The 15,147-nt window shown below is 46.0% G+C and overlaps 1 protein-coding gene and 4 pseudogenes across 6 annotated transcripts in view; 2 read left to right on the forward strand and 3 right to left on the reverse strand.

Annotated features, from left to right (window-relative positions):
* LOC134966292 (NXPE family member 4-like) overlaps positions 1-15,147 on the reverse strand; it is a 642,982-nt gene that overhangs the window by 258,096 nt on the left and 369,739 nt on the right. The window lies entirely within an intron of this gene.
* On the reverse strand, positions 6,092-6,210 carry LOC134968117 (5S ribosomal RNA; annotated as a pseudogene).
* On the reverse strand, positions 6,537-6,655 carry LOC134967145 (5S ribosomal RNA; annotated as a pseudogene).
* LOC134967146 (5S ribosomal RNA) lies at positions 14,415-14,533 on the forward strand (annotated as a pseudogene).
* On the forward strand, positions 14,860-14,978 carry LOC134968299 (5S ribosomal RNA; annotated as a pseudogene).

The raw sequence follows: 15,147 nt of genomic DNA on the forward strand, positions 1-15,147 counted from the left end.
ATTCTGACACACGCCTAGCCGATGCTAAGGCCACCGTCCACGTAAGATACTTTAGTTCTACGGTCTTAAGTGGCTCAAACCAGTGGGATTTCAGGAAATCCAACACAACGTTAAGATCCCAAGGTGCCACTGGTGGCACAAAAGGAGGCTGAATATGCAGCACTCCGTTAACAAACGTCTGAACTTCAGGCAGTGAAGCCAGTTCCTTTTGAAAGAAAATGGATAGGGCCGAAATCTTGACCTTTATGGATCCTAATTTTAGGCCCATAGTCACTCCTGACTGTAGGAAGTGCAGGAATCGACCCAGCTGGAATTCCTCTGTAGGGGCCTTCCTGGCCTCACACCAAGCAACCTATTTTCGCCATATACAGTGAAAATGTTTTGCTGTCACGTCTTTCCTAGCCTTTATCAGCGTAGGAATAACTTCATCCGGAATGCCCTTTTCCGCTAGGATCCGGCGTTCAACCGCCATGCCGTCAAATGCAGCCGCGGTAAGTCTTGGAACAGACAGGGCCCCAGTTGCAACAGGTCCTGTCTGAGAGGCAGAGGCCATGGGTCCTCGGAGAGCATATCTTGCAGTTCCGGGTACCGAGTCCTTCTTGGCTAATCCGGAGCAATGAATATTGTACTCACTCCTCTTTTTCTTACAATTCTCAGCACCTTGGGTAGGAGAGGAAGAGGAGGACATACATAGACCGACTGGAACACCCACGGTGTTACCAGTGCGTCCACAGCTATCGCCTGAGGTTCCCTTGACCTGGCGTAAAACCTTTTTAGCTTTTTGTTGAGGTGGGACGCCATCATGTCCACATGTGGCAGTTCCCATCAATTTGCAATCTGCGTGAAGACTTCCTGATGAAGTCCCCACTCTCCCGGGTGGAGGTCGTGCCTGCTGAGGAGGTCTGCTTCCCAGTTGTCCACTCCCGGAATGAACACTGCTGACAGTGCGCTTACTTGATTCTCCGCCCAGCGAAGAATTCTGGTGGCTTCTACCATCGCCACCCTGCTCCTTGTGCTGCCTTGGCGGTTTACATGAGCCACTGCGGTCTGACTGGATCAGAACCGGTTGGTCGCGAAGCAGGATCTCTGCTTGACTTAGGGCGTTGTATATGGCCCTTAGTTCCAGGATATTGATGTGAAGGCAAGTCTCCTGACTTGACCACAGACCTTGGAAATTTCTTTCCTGTTTGACTGCCCCCCACCCTCGGAGGCTTGCATCCGTGGTCACCAGGACCCAGTCCTGAATGCCGAATCTGCGGCCCTCGAGAAGGTGAGCACTCTGCAGCCACCACAGGAGAGACACCCTGGCCCTGGGTAATAGGGTGATTAACTGATGCAGTCCAGTAAGTCCCATTGGAAGGTCCTCGCATGGAACCTGCCGAAGGGAATGGCCTCGTATGATGCCACCATCCTTCCCAGGACTAGAGTGCAGTGATGCACTGACACCTGTTTTGGTTTTAATAGATTCCTGACCAGTGTCACGAGCTCCTGACCTCTCTCTATCGGGAGATAAACCCTTTTCTGATCTGTGTCTAGGATCATGCCTAGGAGAGGCAGATGAGCTGTAAGAACCAACTGCGACTTTGGAATACATAGAATCCAGCCGTGTTGCCGTTTCACTTCCAGAGAAAGTGATACGCTGTTCAGCAGCAGCTCTCGTGATCTCGTTTTTATGAGGAGATCGTCCGTGATAATAGTGACACCCTGCATCCGCAGGAGCACCATCATTTCCGCCATTACCGTGGTGATATTCTCAAGGCCGTGGAAAGACCAAACGGCAACGTCTGAAATTGGTAATGACAATCCCGTATCTCAATTCTGAGGTACGCCTGATGAGGTGGATAAATGGGGACATGAAGGTATGCATCCCTTATGTCCCGATTCACGATAAAGTCTCCCCCTTTCAGGCTTGCAATGACCGCTCTTAGCGATTCCATCTTGAACTTGAACCTTTTCAGGTATATGTTTGGGGATTTTAATTCAATATGGGTCTGACCGAACCGTCTGGTTTCGGGACTACAACATGGTCGAATAATAACCCCCTCATGTTGAAGGAGGGGAACCTTGACCACCACCTGTTGAAGATACAATTTGTGAATTGCAGTTAACACTGGTTCCCTCTCTTGGGGGGAAGCCGGCAGGGCCGTCGGTGAGGGGGCATCTTCTCACAGTCCAGCTTGTATCCCTGAGACACAATATCTATTGCCCAGGGATCTAACAGGGAGTGAACCCACTTGTGGCTGAACTTACGAAGGCGTGTCCCCACCGGGCCTAGCTCCGCCTGTGGAGCCCCAGCGACATGCGGTGGATTTTTGTAGAGGCCGGGGAGGACTTCTGTTCCTGGGAACTAGCTGTGTTGTGCAGCTTCTTTCCTCTGCCCCCGCCTCTGACAAGAAAGTACGCACCTCAGACTTTCTTGTTTCTCTATTCGAAAGGCTGCATTTGATAATGTCGCGCTTTCCTAGGCTGTGCAGGAATATAAGGCAAAATATCAGAATTACCAGCTGTAGCTGTGGAGACCAGGCCCGAGAACCCTTCTCCACACAATCCTCAGCCTTCCATATGCCTCTTAAGTTGGCATCATCTGTCCATTGCATATTACTACAGGACACGTCAAGCAGAAATCGACATAGCTTTGACTCTAGGACCCAGTATACTCATGTCTCTTTGGGCAGGTTATATAATTATATATCTATCACTTAAGACAGCATCTTTAATATATATATATATATATATATATATATATCTCTATACATACATATATATATATATAAATATCTATATGCATACTAGGGTCTCAATCTCTGCTGATAAGGTACCTGTCCACGCTGCCACAGCGCTATAAACCCATGCCGACACAATCGCCGGTCTGGGTAGTATACTAGAACGTGCACGCTATCTGCAGGATCCCTGAGAATAGCTAGTGCTACCGTCTGTGCAAACAGGACACCCTAGGGGAAGATTCTCAACACATCCTGGCCCTAGTGGGGAAAGGATACAGCCTGAGAATTTTTTTGTGGGAAGCTGCAGTCTCTTGTCTGGAGATTCCCGCTCTTTTTCCTCATGAGAGGAGGGGAATTTACCTCGGCTTTCTTCCCCTTAACATGTGTACCCTTGTGTCAGGGACAAATGAGTCATCAGTGATATGCAAACCATCTTTTATTACAATAATCATATATTGAATACCTTTCAGCCATCTTGGCTGTAACTTTGCATTATCGTAGTCGACACTGGAGTTAAACTCTGTGTCGATACCAGTGTTTATTATTTTGGATAGTGAGCATTGAGAGACTCTGAAGGTCTCTGTGACATAGGGACAGACATGGGTAGATTTCCTGTCTGTTCCCTAACCTTTTGTGCAATAAATTCACCTTAGCACTTACACATATCCAAACAGGTGTCGGCGTTGTCGACGGAGACTCTCTCTCACACACATATACGCTCTATCACCTCCTTAGGGGAGCCTTTTACCTCAGACATGTCGACACACGCGTACCGACACACCACCCACACAGGGGATGCTCTATTTGAAGACAGTTCCCCCACAAGGCCCTTTGGAGAGACAGAGAGAGAGTATGCCAGCACACACCCCAGCGCTATATAACCCAGGGATTACACTACAACTCAGTGTTTACCCAGTAGCTGCTGTATATATAATTTTGCGCCTAAATTTATGTGCCCCCCCCCCCCCCTCTTTTCACCCTTTGTGTACCAGGATACTGCAGGGGAGAGCCTGGGGAGCTTCCTTCCAGCGGAGCTGTGAAGAGAAAATGACGCTGGTGTGCTGAGGAAGAAGGCCCCGCCCCCTCAGCGGCGGGCTTCTGTCCCGCTTTCTGTGTAAAAAAATGGCGGGGTTTTTTACATATATACAGTGCCTGACTGTATATATGTATTTTTATGCCAAAAGGTACTTCAATTTCTGCCCAGGACGCCCCCCCAGCGCCCTGCACCCTACAGTGACTGGAGTGTGTAAGTGTGCTGGGCGCAATGGCGCACAGCTACGGTGCTGTGCGCTACCTTAAATGAAGACAGGAGTCTTCTGCCGCCGATTTCGCCGTCTTCAAGCTTCTGTTCTTCTGGCTCTGCGAGGGGGACGGCGGCGCGGCTCCGGGAACGGACGATCGAGGACAGGTGCCTGTGTTCGAACCCTCTGGAGCTAATGGTGTCCAGTAGCCTAAGAAGCGCAACTTAGCTGCAGGCAGGTAGGTTTGCTTCTCTCCCCTCAGTCCCACGTAGCAGTGAGTCTGTTGCCAGCAGAAGCTCACTGAAAATAAAAAACCTAACAAATACTTTCTTTTACTAGCAGGCTCAGGAGAGCCCTCTAGGAGCACCCAGCTCTGGCCGGGCACAGATTCTAACTGGGGTCTGGAGGAGGGGCATAGAGGGAGGAGCCAGTGCACACCAGATAGTACCTAATCTTTCTTTAGAGTGCCCAGTCTCCTGCGGAGCCCGCTATTCCCCATGGTCCTTACGGAGTTCCCAGCATCCACTAGGACGTCAGAGAAATACTATTTTACACAATGATAATGGGTACAGAATTTCCCAACGCTCAATGTGACTACTCCTTAGTTTATCCGCCAATTAATAGAAATGGGGGCTTTAACTTGTACTTTAAGCATGTAGATGGACAATCCTGATCAATTATTCTAAACCAATTCCAGTGGTTCTCATTAGTGGGTATATGCAAAAGAAAGAAATCTCCACATAGTGTAATACTGTTGAACACAAGGATAATGGGTGCAGAATGCCCCAATGCTCAATGTAACTACTCCTTAGTTTATCCCACAATTATTAGAAATGGGGGCTTTACCAGATAGACTTGTGCTTCAAGCGTGTAGATGGACCAAACCTGATCGATTGTTCCAAACCAATTCCGGTGGTTCTCATTAGCACGCACACATGCAGAAAAACAAAATGATATTCCACATAGTGTGATACCTTTTACAAAATTTATTACACAAACAAAAACATATAAAAAGTTAAAAGCAAATAAGGTAAGAAATGGAGGCGTTTACCAGATGGAGATGCAACAAGAGCATGTAGGTCTAAATGTGAGTGTCTGATGCCGGGTATCCAAAGACTCTGCTCAATTGCTGAATAACCAGGTACGACGTTCCATCCACTTCTTCCTTTGATCCACCTGTCACAGGCCAACGCGTATCGAGCCTCAGCTCTCCGTCAGGGCAGTTTGACAGTAGGATCAATGAACAGGGTTATATCTTTCTAAGTGGACTACAATTCCAAATTTGTTGTAGTCCGAACTTACTCATTAGTGTTCGTTTTGCTGCTAAGTATATATAGTTCAAATGTTACTGGTTATCTTATGACCTTCTAATAGAAGGGCGCTTGACACACCCTTGAGACGCACATCACTGGAAATGACGTAAATAGCCGGTTCTGTCTGTATCTAAAACAACAAAAAGAAGAGCGACCGGGCACTGGTCAAAAGTATGTTGGGGTTATAAGTGAAAAACAAAGGTGGACAATTTATAATTTGTAGAAAGAAAATTTCACTCTTTCAATTATAGTCCTATTTGGTGGTGCACCCAGAGCTAGGAAGTACTAGTACTAGCAAGGGGAGAAAAAGAAAGCTCTTGTGTGGGCGCACTTTTGTTATATCTAGGAAGATTCCTAGGATATATGTAAGAAATTGTGTTAAAACATCTATTTATTATTCAAAGTTAAAATATGATATAGTTACCCACATATATGATCCAACAGTGAATAGAAAATAATTTTAATATGAAAAAATATTAAAATGTTCTGGTCTGTTAATCACAGGGAGTGATTAGAAGGGTGGGAGACACCTGATTGTCTGACACCTGTTTCTCCTGACCAGTAAAGAAATTCTGTATTGATGGGACTAAAAGGAGGTCAAGATAGTATTTTGTGTATTTATGAGAGACCAATTAGTGGGTCAATACCATACACTTTGCTGGTTAGGCGTTTATCCCTATAAGCACGTTTAGAATAATTAATATTTTCGTGGCCTGGTCCTAAATTGATAGCCAACAGGAAGAAGATATGAAGAAAGAAAAAGTGGTGATGCTGCTGTTGGTATCACTTTTCTCATAAAGAGAAAATAATTCATACTCTACAAAACCGGGTATTCTCAGGAAGTCTCCTCTCCCGATACTGACCCAGCCCAACGCTGTTTAGCTTCCAAGATCGGACGAGATCGGGCATTAGCAGCGTGGTATGATAGTAGAGGAGAATATGTGATTTTTTTACCAATAAGAGTGCACCTATATAAGAATTTTTAGAAAAACATAGATATGCAAGAAAAAGAAAGTATAAAGTGTGGATCTGCTTTCCACGTTAGACATGGCTCAGCGGACACCACTTTAGTGGCGCCATGTGCCCTGAATCGTGGCTGAGAGTCCACGGAAAAAATAGTGAAAGTCAGAAAAGAGTTTTGCGAAAAAATATGTTTTTTAAGATATTATATACTAATATTATCTGATACAAAAAGATATAAGAGAATAGGATCAAACATTAGGCCAATTCTAAACAATAAATAAAATAAAATAATTCATACTCTACAAAACCGGGTATTCTCAGGAAGTCCCCTCTCCCGATACTGACCCAGCCCAACGCTGTTTAGCTTCCAAGATTGGACGAGATCGGGCATTAGCAGCATGGTATGATAGTAGAGGAGAATATGTGAAAAATAGGTACAACCCTAACAAACAGCAGAACTTCTCTGACAAGTTATGTGTAAATATTAGGTATAGCCCAAAAGGATGATCAATTGGTAACAAAGAAAATGAAAGTAGCAATGTTATACCTTTATAAAGTGAGCCGAAAAATGTCTATATTGATTTAGGGTAGTCACTGCATGTATATTACAGGCAGTTCGCCCGGAATTATAGGTAGTGTTCAGCACACAAAATAGGTAACTATACCCTACAATAACACATGTACTGTAGGTTAGAGAAATATGTATCACTCGATAACTATGCACCAGAGGGTGAGTGTATATACATAAGGCATAACATACTACATATCTGCATAGATACATTCACCCGGAGGGTGCAGGCTTACGATACAACCAATTGAGAAGTTTAGCGGAGACATTCAAAGTGTCGTAGTTGTGGGAAAGACTGCTGCCAGCAAAACCTCAATGAAATGGTCCCCTGTGGAGCTCCGTGGAAAACGCGTTTCACCCGTTAGGGCTTGTTCACTTCCTGATCTGACCGGCACTTAAGCGTGAAGGGTTTAAAAGCCACTTCAATTTTGGTAGCAACCAATCACGGCTGATGGTGTCGGAGCAGGTGCTCGGGGTGGGGATGTGGTAAGTCCCTCAGTGAGACGTAGTCTCATAGTGCATACTGATCCAATGGGGAGCGAGGGTATGTCAGCTAATAGCGGCTTGTATTCGTAAGGTGGATGTGTGAGAGCGGAAGCAAGATGAGTCAGGGAAGCCTTTTGTTGTCCAATCAGGGGTGGAAATGGCGACACGAGACTAATAGGTCATTGAGTCAAAAAATGGATGGTGCCATCTTACATTGGGGATTGCCAGGAGTTATGTTATTAAAGTACGTGTGGCATTCCTAGGTTGGATACCATCGGGGAAATGTAATATGTACTGCACATGATTGAAATTTGACATTAGCCATGCACGGCTGATATTATGAGAGCCGGCGCTCAGAGCGAGAGACACAAAACTGATAGGTTACAGGGTCAGAATTAGGTGGCGCCATCTTACAAAAGGGATTGCCAGGACTTGTATTGTTATGATACGTGTAGCACACCTTGGATTAAATAACATAGGGGAAGTAACATAAGCGATGTGCGTGGTTGCAATTTGATGACAGCCATTCACGGCTGGTGATGTCGGAACCAACGCACAGAGCAGAGATATGTAATCTACCGCTGTGGAGTGGCCGTCTCACAGATCCATAGGGGAGCAGGGATGTTACAGCTAATAAAGGCTAATGTGGGCGCCTGATAGTGGAAGCAAACATCACTCCCACTGTAAAGCGTCAATGACACCTTAAATTGTCCTAAAGAATGGAGACTCAAGAATAATAAATCACAGGGTTAAGATTGGATAGCGCCATCTTATTGGAGGATTAAGTTGTCGGGACTTTTACTGTTTGGATGCGTATGGCATTAGTTGGATTGGAGGACTTCTAGGAAATGCAATGGGTGCTGCACGTAGTTTATCTCTCAGCACATCATATTGCCATATGAAATGAGGGGGGGTGTCAGCCGATAACAGCGGTGTTGGCCAAGCCGAGGCATGAAGGCGGAAGTCAAATTGCTCCAGCTAGAATGCGTCAGTGGGCCGAACTCTGGAGTATAAAAATAAATAAAAATGAAATTAAAATTAAAAAAGCAGAGATCATTGGTCAAAGGATCAGAATTGGATAGCACCCTATTTCTAAAGAGGGATAAGGTTACTAGTTCATAATGGTGATATAATGAAAAGATAGGTGAAGGAAATAGGTGAAATTGAATAAAATAAAAAGAGAAAAATAAAATAAGAATTTACTTACCGATAATTCTATTTCTCGGAGTCCGTAGTGGATGCTGGGGTTCCTGAAAGGACCATGGGGAATAGCGGCTCCGCAGGAGACAGGGCACAAAAAGTAAAGCTTTAGGATCAGGTGGTGTGCACTGGCTCCTCCCCCTATGACCCTCCTCCAAGCCAGTTAGGTACTGTGCCCGGACGAGCGTACACAATAAGGGAGGAATTTTGAATCCCGGGTAAGACTCATACCAGCCACACCAATCACACCGTACAACTTGTGATCTAAACCCAGTTAACAGTATGATAACAGCGGAGCCTCTGAAAAGATGGCTCACAACAATAATAACCCGATTTTTGTAACTATGTACAAGTATTGCAGATAATCCGCACTTGGGATGGGCGCCCAGCATCCACTACGGACTCCGAGAAATAGAATTATCGGTAAGTAAATTCTTATTTTCTCTATCGTCCTAGTGGATGCTGGGGTTCCTGAAAGGACCATGGGGATTATACCAAAGCTCCCAAACGGGCGGGAGAGTGCGGATGACTCTGCAGCACCGAATGAGAGAACTCCAGGTCCTCTTTTGCCAGGATATCAAATTTGTAGAATTTTACAAACGTGTTCTCCCCTGACCACGTAGCTGCTCGGCAGAGTTGTAATGCCGAGACCTCTCGGGCAGCCGCCCAAGATGAGCCCACCTTCCTTGTGGAATGGGCCTTAACCGATTTAGACTGTGGCAGGCCTGCCTCAGAATGTGCAAGTTGAATTGTGTTACAAATCCAACGAGCAATCGACTGCTTAGAAGCCGGCGCACCCAACTTGTTGGGTGCATACAGTATAAACAGCGAGTCAGATTTTCTGACTCCAGCTGTCCTGGAACATATTTTCAGAGCCCTGACAACTTCTAGCAACTTGGAGTCCTCCAAGTCCCTAGTAGGTGCAAGGCACCACAATAAGCTGGTTCAGGTGAAACACTGACACCACCTTAGGGAGAGAACTGGGGACGAGTCCGCAGCTCTGCCCTGTCCGAATGGACAAACAGATATGGGCTTTTTTGAGAAAAAAACACCAATTTGACACTCGCCTGGTCCAGGCCAGGGCCAAGAGCATGGTCACTTTTTATGTGAGATGCTTCAAATCCACATATTTGACTGGTTTTAAACCAATGTGATTTGAGGAATCCCAGAACTACGTTGAGATCCCACAGTGCCACTGGAGGCACAAAAAAGGGGTTTGTATATGCAATACTCCCTTGACAAACTTCTGGACTTCAGGAACTGAAGCCAATTCTTTCTGGAAGAAAATTTACAGGGCCGAATTTGAACCTTAATGGACCCCAATTTGAGGCCCATAGACACTCCTGTTTGCAGGAAATGCAGGAAACGACCGAGTTGAAATTTCTTTGTGGGGCCTTCCTGGCCTCACACCACGCAACATATTTTCGCCACACGTGGTGATAATGTTGTGCGGTCACCTCCTTTCTGGCTTTGACCAGGGTAGGAATGACCTCTTCCGGAATGCCTTTTTTTCCTTAGGATCCGGCTTTCCATCGCCATGCCGACAACGCAGCTGCGGTAAGTCTTGGAACAGACATGGTACTTGCTGAAGCAAGTCCCTTCTTAGCGGCAGAGGCCATAAGACCTCTGTAAGCATCTCTTGAAGTTCCGGGTACCAAGTCCTTTTTGGCCAATCCGGAGCCATGAGTATAGTTCTTACTCCTCTACGTCTTATAATTCTCAGCACCTTAGGTATGAGAAGCAGAGGAGGGAACACATACACCGACTGGTACACCCACGGTGTTACCAGAACGTCCACATCTATTGCCTGAGGGTCTCTTGACCTGGCGCAATACCTGTCCCGTTTTTTGTTCAGACGGGACGCCATCATGTCCACCTTTGGTATTTCCCAACGGTTTACAATCATGTGGAAAAAACTTCTCAATGAAGTTTCCACTCTCCCGGGTGGAGGTCGTGCTGAGGAAGTCTGCTTCCCAGTTTCCATTCCCGGGATGAAAAACTGCTGACAGTGTTATCACATGATTTTCCGCCCAGCGAAAAGTCCTTGCAGTTTCTGCCATTGCCCTCCTGCTTCTTGTGTCGCCCTGTCTGTTTACGTGGGCGACTGCCGTGATGTTTTTCCCACTGGATCAATACCGGCTGACCTTGAAGCAGAGGTCTTGCTAAGCTTAGAGCATTATAAATTTACCCTTAGCTCCAGTATATTTATGTGGAGAAAAGTCTCCATACTTGATCACACTCCCTGGAAATTTTTCCCTTGTGTGACTGCTCCCCAGCCTCTCAGGCTGGGCTCCGTGGTTACCAGCATCCAATCCTGAATGCCGAATCTGCAGCCCTCTAGAAGATGAGCACTCTATAACCACCACAGGAGAGACACCCTTGTCCTTGGATATTGGGTTATCCTCTGATGCATCTGAAGATGCGATCCGGACCATTTGTCCAGCAGATCCCACTGAAAAGTTCTTACGTGAAATCTGCCGAATGGAATTGCTTCGTAGGAAGCCACCATTTTTACCAGGACCCTTGTGCAATGATGCACTGTTTTTAGGAGGTTCCTGACTTGCTCGGATAACTCCCTGGCTTTCTCTTCCGGGAGAAACACCTTTTTCTGGACTGTGTCCAGAATCATCCCTAGGCACAGCAGACGTGTCGTCGGGATCAGCTGCGATTTTGGAATATTTAGAATCCACCCGTGCTGATTGTAGCAGTATCCGAGATAGTGCTACTCCGACCTCCAACTGTTCCCTGGACTATGCCCCTATCAGGAGATCGTCCAAGTAAGGGATAATTAAGACGCCTTTTCTTCGAAGAAGAATCATCAATTCGGCCATTACCTTGGTAAAGACCCCGGGGTGCCGTGGACAATCCAAACGGCAGCGTCTGAAACTGATAGTGACAGTTCTGCACCACGAACCTGAGGTACCCTTAGTGAGAAGGGCAAATTTGGGACATAGAGGTAAGCATCCCTGATGTCCCGGGACACTATATAGTCCCCTTCTTCCTGGTTCGTTATCACTGCTCTGAGTGACTTCATCTTAATTTGAACCTTTGTAAGTGTTCAAAAAAAAAAATTTTTAGAATAAGTCTCACCTAGCCTTCTGGCTTCAGTACCACAATATAGTGTGGAATAATACCCCTTTTCTGTAGTAGGAGGGGTAATTTAATTATCACCTGCTGGGAATACAGCTTGTGAATTTTTTCCCATACTACCTCCTTGTCGGAGGGAGACTTGGTAAAGCAGACTTCAGGAGCCTGCGAAGGGGAAACGTCTCGACATTCCCATCTGTACCCCCGGGATACTACTTGTAGGATCCAGGGGTCCTGTACGGTCTCAGCGCCATGCTGAGAACTTGTCAGACGCGGTGGAACGCTTCTGTTCCTGGGAATGGGCTGCCTGCTGCAGTCTTCTTCCCTTTCCTCAATCCCTGGGCAGATATGATCTTATAGGGACGAGAGGACTGAGGCTGAAAAGACGGTGTCTTTTTCTGCAGAGATGTGACTTAGGGTAAAAAACGGTGGATTTTCCAGCAGTTGCCGTGACCACCAGGTCCGATGGACCGACCCCAAACAAGTCCTCTTCCTTTATACGGCCATACTGTGCCGTTTGGAATCTGCATCACCTGACCACTGTCGTGTCTATAACATCTTCTGGCAGTTATGGACATCGCGTTTATTCATGATGCCAGAGTGCAAATATCCCTCTGTGCATCTCGCATATATAGAAATGCTCTATAGTCAATAAAATACTGTCCCTGTCAAGGGTATCAATATTTTTAGTCAGGGAATACGACCAAGCCACCCTAGCTCTGCACATCCAGGCTGAGGCGATCGCTGGCCGCAGTATAACACCAGTATGTGTGTATATACTTTTTATTATATTTTCCAGCCTTGTCAGCTGGTCCTTGAGGACGGCCCTATCTATAGACGGTACCGCCACTTGTTTTGATAAGCGTGTGAGCGCCTTATCCACCTTAAGGGGTGTTTCCCAACGCGCCCTAACTTCTGGCGGGAAAGGGTATACCGCCCATAATTTTCTATCGGGGGGAACCCACGCATCATCACACACTTTATTTAATTTATCTGATTCAGGAAAAACTATGGTAGTTTTTTCACATCCCACATAATACCCTCTTTTGTGGTACTTGTAGTATCAGAAATACGTAACACCTCCTTCATTGCCTTTAACGTGTGGCCCTAATAAGGAATACGTTTGTTTATTCACCGTCGACACTGGATTCAGTGTCCCTGTCTGTGTCGACCGACTAAAGTAAACGGGCGTTTTAAAACCCTTGACGGTGTTTTTGAGACGTCTGGACCGTACTAATTGTTTGTCGGCCGTCTCATGTCGTCAACCGACCTTGCAGCGTGTTGACATTATCACGTAATTTCCTAAATAAGCCATCCATTCCGGTGTCGACTCCCTAGAGAGTGACATCACCATTACAGGCAATTGCTCCGCCTCCTCCACATCGTCCTCCTACCTGTCGACACCCACGTACCGACACACAGCACACACACAGGGAATGCTCTGATAGAGGACAGGACCCACTAGCCCTTTGGAGAGACAGAGGGAGAGTTTGCCAGCACACACCAAAAACGCTATAATTATATAGGGACAACCTTATATAAGTGTTTTCCCTTATAGCATCTTAATATATATATAAGCATATCGCCAAATTAGTGCCCCCCCTCTCTGTTTTAACCCTGTTTCTGTAGTGCAGTGCAGGGAAGAGCCTGGGAGCCTTCCCTCCAGCCTTTCTGTGAGGGAAAATGGCGCTGTGTGCTGAGGAGATAGGCCCCGCCCCTTTTTCGGCGGCCTCGTCTCCCGCTCTTAACGGATTCTGGCAGGGGTTAAATATCTCCATATAGCCTCCGGAGGCTATATGTGAGGTATTTTTAGCCAAAATAGGTATTCATTTGCCTCCCAGGGCGCCCCCCTCCCAGCGCCCTGCACCCTCAGTGACTGCCGTGTGAAGTGTGCTGAGAGGAAAATGGCGCACAGCTGCAGTGCTGTGCGCTACCTTTAGAAGACTGAGGAGTCTTCTGCCGCCGATTCTGGACCTCTTCTTACTTCAGCATCTGCAAGGGGGCCGGCGGCAAGGCTCCGGTGACCATCCAGGCTGTACCTGTGATTGTCCCTCTGGAGCTGATGTCCAGTAGCCAAGAAGCCAATCCATCCTGCACGCAGGTGAGTTCACTTCTTCTCCCCTAAGTCCCTCGTTGCAGTGATCCTGTTGCCAGCAGGACTCACTGTAAAATAAAAAACCTAAGCTAAACTTTCCTAAGCAGCTCTTTAGGAGAGCCACCTAGATTGCACCCTTCTCGGCCGGGCACAAAAATCTAACTGGCTTGGAGGAGGGTCATAGGGGGAGGAGCCAGTGCACACCACCTGATCCTAAAGCTTTACTTTTTGTGCCCTGTCTCCTGCGGAGCCGCTATTCCCCATGGTCCTTTCAGGAACCCCAGCATCCACTAGGACGATAGAGAAAATAAAATAGTAAAATATTATAAGGAGGGTGATGTGATGGAGGGTTATGTGATACCATTCGAGGGGTAGTGATGGGTGAACATTGAAGTACTGATGGATTAAAAATTAGAGTGAGGTTGTTACGGGCATAGTCAATATACCAATTGAGACTGGCAAAATGCCTGTGAGAAACCATGAAATGAAAGTGAATAGAAATAATGTAGGCTGGAATTAACCGCATTATATTCAAGACAAGGGTAGTGGAAAAAATTATGATAGGTGCAAGTGATTGAGGGGTGGAATGTGAAAAAAAGAAAAAAGGGAAACTTTTGCTACTTTCATTTTCTTTGTTACCAATTGATCATCCTTTTGGGCTATACCTAATATTTACACATAACTTGTCAGAGAAGTTCTGCTGTTTGTTAGGGTTGTACCTATTTTTCACATATTCTCCTCTACTATCATACCATGCTGCTAATGCCCGATCTCGTCCAATCTTGGAAGCTAAACAGCGTTGGGCTGGGTCAGTATCGGGAGAGGGGACTTCCTGAGAATACCCGGTTTTGTAGAGTATGAATTATTTTATTTTATTTATTGTTTAGAATTGGCCTAATGTTTGATCCTATTCTCTTATATCTTTTTGTATCAGATAATATTAGTATATAATATCTTAAAAAACATATTTTTTCGCAAAACTCTTTTCTGACTTTCACTATTTTTTCCGTGGACTCTCATCCACGATTCAGGGCACATGGCGCCACTAAAGTGGTGTCCGCTGAGCCATGTCTAACGTGGAAAGCAGATCCACACTTTATACTTTCTTTTTCTTGCATATCTATGTTTTTCTAAAAATTCTTATATAGGTGCACTCTTATTGGTAAAAAAATCACATATTCTCCCCTACTATCATACCACGCTGCTAATGCCCGATCTCGTCCGATCTTGGAAGCTAAACAGCGTTGGGCTGGGTCAGTATCGGGAGAGGAGACTTCCTGAGAATACCCGGTTTTGTAGAGTATGAATTATTTTCTCTTTATGAGAAAAGTGATACCAACAGCAGCATCACCACTTTTTCTTTCTTCATATCTTCTTCCTGTTGGCTATCAATTTAGGACCAGGCCACGAAAATATTAATTATTCTAAACGTGCTTATAGGGATAAACGCCTAACCAGCAAAGTGTATGGT

Source organism: Pseudophryne corroboree, chromosome 10 (genome assembly GCF_028390025.1).
Source record: "Pseudophryne corroboree isolate aPseCor3 chromosome 10, aPseCor3.hap2, whole genome shotgun sequence".
Taxonomy (NCBI): Eukaryota; Metazoa; Chordata; class Amphibia; order Anura; family Myobatrachidae; genus Pseudophryne; species Pseudophryne corroboree.